General features: G+C 38.3%; 1 protein-coding gene across 1 annotated transcript in view; it reads right to left on the bottom strand.

Annotated features, from left to right (window-relative positions):
- Window positions 1-3,997: 3,997 nt before the first annotated feature.
- The window catches only part of mynn (myoneurin), a 20,997-nt gene continuing 19,994 nt past the window's right edge, over window positions 3,998-5,000 (bottom strand). Inside the window, 1 exon segment of the mRNA XM_080050101.1 lies at window positions 3,998-5,000. This exon segment is cut by the window's right edge and continues 773 nt beyond it. The gene's annotated coding sequence lies outside the window, so the exon portion shown is untranslated.

Genomic DNA, 5,000 nt, shown 5'->3' with positions numbered 1-5,000 from the left:
CTTAAAGATCTAAAATTCATTCCAGATACACAATATTACCATTTATCTCAAACATTGTTCACAAATCTGTCTAAATGTGTGATAGTGAGCACTTCTGCTTTGCTGAGATAATCCATCCCACCTCACAGGTGTGCCACATCAAGATGCTGATCTGACATCATGATTAGTGCACAGGTGTGCCTTAGACTGTCCACAATACAAGGCCACTCTGAAATGTGCATTTTTTTGCTTTATTGGGGGTCTGGGGACTCAGAACCAGTCAGTATCTGGTGTGACCACCATTTGCCTCATGCAGTGCAACACATCTTCTTCGCATAGAGTTTATCAGATTGTCAATTGTGGCCTGTGGAATGTTGGTCCACTCCTCTTCAATGGCTGTGCGAAGTTGCTGGATATTAGTGGGAAGTGGTGCACGGCTCCACGCTGTCGTATACGCCGGTCAAGCACATCCCAAACATGCTCAATGGGTGACATGTCCGGTGAGTATGCTGGCCATGCAAGAACTGGGACATTTTCAGCTTCCAAGAATTGTGTACAGATCCTTGCAACATGGGGCCGTGCATTATCTTGCTGAAACGTGAGGTGATGTTCATGGATGTATGGCACAACAATGGGCCTCAGGATCTCATCACGGTATCTCTGTGCATTCAAAATGCCATCAATAAAATGCACCTTTGTTCTTCGTCCATAACAGATGCCTGCCCATACCATAACCCCACCACCACCATGGGCCACTCGATCCACAACATTGACATCAGCAAAGCGCTCACCCACACGACGCCACACACGCTGTCTGCCATCTGCCCTGAACAATGTAAACCGAGATTCATCCGTGAAGAGAACACCTCTCCAACGTGCCAGACGCCATCGAATGTGAGCATTTGCCCACTCAAGTCTGTTACGGCGACGAGCTGGAGTCAGGTCAAGACCCCGATGAGGACGACGAGCATGCAGTTGAGCTTCCCTGAGACGGTTTCTGACAGTTTGTGCAGAAATTGTTTGGTTATGCAAACCAATTGTTTCAGCAGCTGTCTCAGTGGCTGGTCTCAGACGATCTTGGAGGTGCTGGGCTGGTGTGGTTACACGTGGTCTGCGGTTGTGAGGCCGGTTGGATGTACTGCCATATTCTCTGAAACGCCTTTGGAGACGGCTTATGGTGGAGAAATGAACATTCAATGCACGAGCAACAGATCTGGTTGACATTCCTGCTGTCAGCATGCCAATTGCACGCTCCCTCAATGCTTGTGGCATCTGTGGCATTTTGCTGTGAGACAAAACTGCACATTTCAGGGTGGCCTTTTATTGTGGACAGTCTAAGGCACACCTGTGCACTAATCATGATGTCAGATCAGCATCTTGATGTGGCACAACTGTGAGGTGGGATGGATTATCTCAGCAAAGCAGAAGTGCTCACTATCACACATTTAGACAGATTTGTGAACAATGTTTGAGAGAAATGGTAATATTGTGAATCTGGAATGAATTTTAGATCTTTAAGTCCATCTCATGAAAAATGGGAGCAAAAACAAAAGTGTTGCGTTTATATTTTTGTTGAGTGTAATATGAAAAAAGTCAAAAAGGAAATTGCCACATTTACCTGAAGAAGAGCCGCGATGTGTTTAACACCGTCATCTGTTATGTTATTGAACCTGAGGTTAAGACCTGTTAATTGAAGAAAAACATTATTATTTTTTAAATCGTTTCCTTTATTTATCCCTGAAAGATGACCTGGCCTCATATTTAATGTCGAGTAAAAATACAATACACACACAAACACACACAATGCAAATACACAACAAGCTGACAAAGAGACAACACTATTAAAACATTCAGATAAAAATGATTGAAGCAGAACAATAGCCTGATTAAAACAGTCACAGGTGGAGCGGGGCTGATTCAAAATAATATGTTTAAATTTGTTAAAGGAATACTTCACCCATACGGAACCGGCGTTCTATCATTATAACATCACTATTATAATATAATGAATGAGGTTTTTCTTCCCTCAGTCTTCCCTTGGCCCAGCTGTCCTGTTAATCCTAACCCTTACTGTGATGTCACAAGAAGGAAAATGTAGGGTTATGACAGTGAGACCATAAAACACTCTTTCTGCCTTTTCTCAGGCTAGGATGATCTGATTTCAATTTTTTTTTGCACATTTATAATAAATAGGATCTCAGAATTCAATACACCTTCATATTCCAACCGGTGAAATAGGCCTTTAACGGATATGAGGGTATTTATCTTAATTTGACTAAATAAATGAATAACATTTTTTATAAATAAAGTGTCATTCAAGGTGTTAACTTATCTTGAACCTGACTGCTCACCTGTCAAATATCTGTTGTTTTTCAGACATTTTGAAAGAACCAAAATATCTGTATCGTTGAGTCTCTGGACCCGTTTCAGTCGGTTGTTTCCCTTCAGTGTTAAAGTCAAATTACTGCCAAACACACACACACACACACGCACGCACACACACACACGTACACGCGCGCACACGCACACACACAACACTTTATTGTATCATCAAATGTGCAGTACTGCATAACACACCATTACAGATAGATATAACGTGTCTTCAGATGGTAATAACATGCTATATAGGCTATAGCAACATGTTTTATTTTTATATTAAAAAAACAAATGTCTAGGGCCATAATTATAATGTTAGTAGCCTATTAGTAGTATTTTACTTTTGTAGGCCTAGTTGTAGATGTAGGCTACTGTTGCTCATTTTAGCTTTTATTTTACGCCTTTATTTAAAAGTGCAATATCTACCCCGTGAAATTAGTGGAGCGAAAGTACCAAGTAGCAGTCAGAACATGTAAATATTCGAGTAAAGTACAAAAAAAAAACGTAAGAAATGTTAGTTAGAAAGCCTACAGCATATTTCAGTTTGATAAAATGTCGAATGCTTAAAGTGTAACTTCACCCTTTTATATGTTTTTTGAGATAGAAGTCATCACAGTTTTAGTGTGTGTATGTGTGTCTGTCTGTGTGTGTTTGTGTGTATTCCTCTGTGTGTGTCTGTGTGTAACATATATGCTGGTATTTTTTCCCCGGCAGCACCTGAAGGCAACATTGGCTCGGATAACTAGTGTAATCTCAACTGTTTCTGTTTGCTTTCAATATTAACATTTATTCGTTTGATTTTTTTTTTAAACATTTAGACACTTACTCAGTCACCGTCGTGTTCTGTAGAACCTGTAAAACGTGTGGGTTAGTTTTTCTTTCATCGTCTTCGCAAACAGCAGAGTAAATCTCCGATAAGTCAACATCAGCCATAGTTAAACAGCCGGCCTGGGAAGAGTTTGAGTTTCTATAGCAACAAGCGGCGATGACGTCACACGGAGGACAAAAAAAAAAGGTGAAAAAAAAAAAACTGTCAAAATGTTGTTTCGTAAAACACGGAATTAATTCATTTATTAAACCCCACAACTAGGATTATATTTTCTCAGTCGCCATTTTTATAGACTTTTTAAGATAACATTTTAAATGTATTTAGCACATTAATATATTTTTTTCTAGTTTTATTTAATCATGTATTTTTTTTTTAAAACAGTATTTTTTTGTAATTTATTACCAATAATGTAAAAATATATTATACATATATATATATTTAATTTAAATTATCTTACATTTTTCAGAATCACCATATAATAAAAATAACATTTGCACACAGAAATAAATCCTATTTTCTAACTAGATGATGGCTTTCAGTAGTTGTATGTCAGTGGTGTACTATCAATAAATGAGATGTAGGCTAACTATAAGCAATAATAAAAAATTCCCCAACAATATATTTGCAACAGTCACAGAGACAGACACACACACACACACACACACACACACACACACACACACACACACACACACACACACACACACACACACACACACACACACACACACACACACACACACACACACACACACACACACACACACACACACACACACACACACACGTCCAATTGTCCCTTTTTGTGGTTAATTTTATTTCCCCGTTGTACATTTTTAATACAGTAATGAACCTGTGAAGTGTCAATCACATTTCTGTACAAGTAATGAATGAAGAAATTGATCGGAAAAAAAAACTAGAAAAAAAAAATCAAGAAAAAGGACAAAATAGCAGAAAACAACATAAAATCAGCTACTTTTTAGTTTAGGAAACTGAAGCACAAACATTTCTGCTAAGACCTAAAATGGCGGCACCAAAAAAAAATTAAAATTCCTCTATTTTTACACTTGAACAAAAAAACATTGGCTTTCACTAACAGGGCTGTGAGTACATGAATAAAGCCACCGTCAAATGTCAAAAAATCATGATAAATATAGACAGATCTTGTAGCAATATCAAGGCTTCAACTGACTACATTATCTATTCAAACGATGCAAAAAGTTGTACTGGTTAGATTTTATTATATATTTGATAAGGTCTGTTAAAGTTCTTTTTACATGAGCAATGCTTACAAACAGACTTGCAACTGTTTAAACAGACTATGGCAGTGTTGTAAAAAGCCTCCACTAACGTCCTCCCTCCTACATACTCAACATGTACATACTACATACTAAAAGCCCTACTAACGTCCTCCCTCCTACATACTCAACATGTACAGTATATACTACATACTGTCTACTTAACCATCCGTTGTGTATGCGAGGTTCGTCGGACCGTTTACACCGAAGTATACAGAAGCAATTAAAGAATTTTAAAAAATGTCGTTTGAAAAGATGCAATGCATTGTGGGGCGGGTTGAGTAGAAAAAGTAACCTATCGATACATACACAAAATCTTCCCGGAAGTTAGTACTCATCCGGGCATTTCTTGCGTACACAAACTTCTCGGAGTAATAATTACATTATGGAGGCTCAAATGAATAGAAAAAAAGTTACTTAAAAAGGTGTAGTCAGTGATTCTGGAGAACGCTTGTTGTCAAAATCGGTGAATATCTCCTCACGATCTGCTACCTGTCTGTACTGTGTGTGTGTGTGCT

Source organism: Ammodytes marinus (assembly GCF_949987685.1).
Source record: "Ammodytes marinus genome assembly, chromosome: 21".
Lineage (NCBI taxonomy): Eukaryota > Metazoa > Chordata > Actinopteri > Uranoscopiformes > Ammodytidae > Ammodytes > Ammodytes marinus.
Note: the sequence above shows the minus strand (reverse complement) of the source record. Positions and strands in the feature narration are given on the sequence as shown.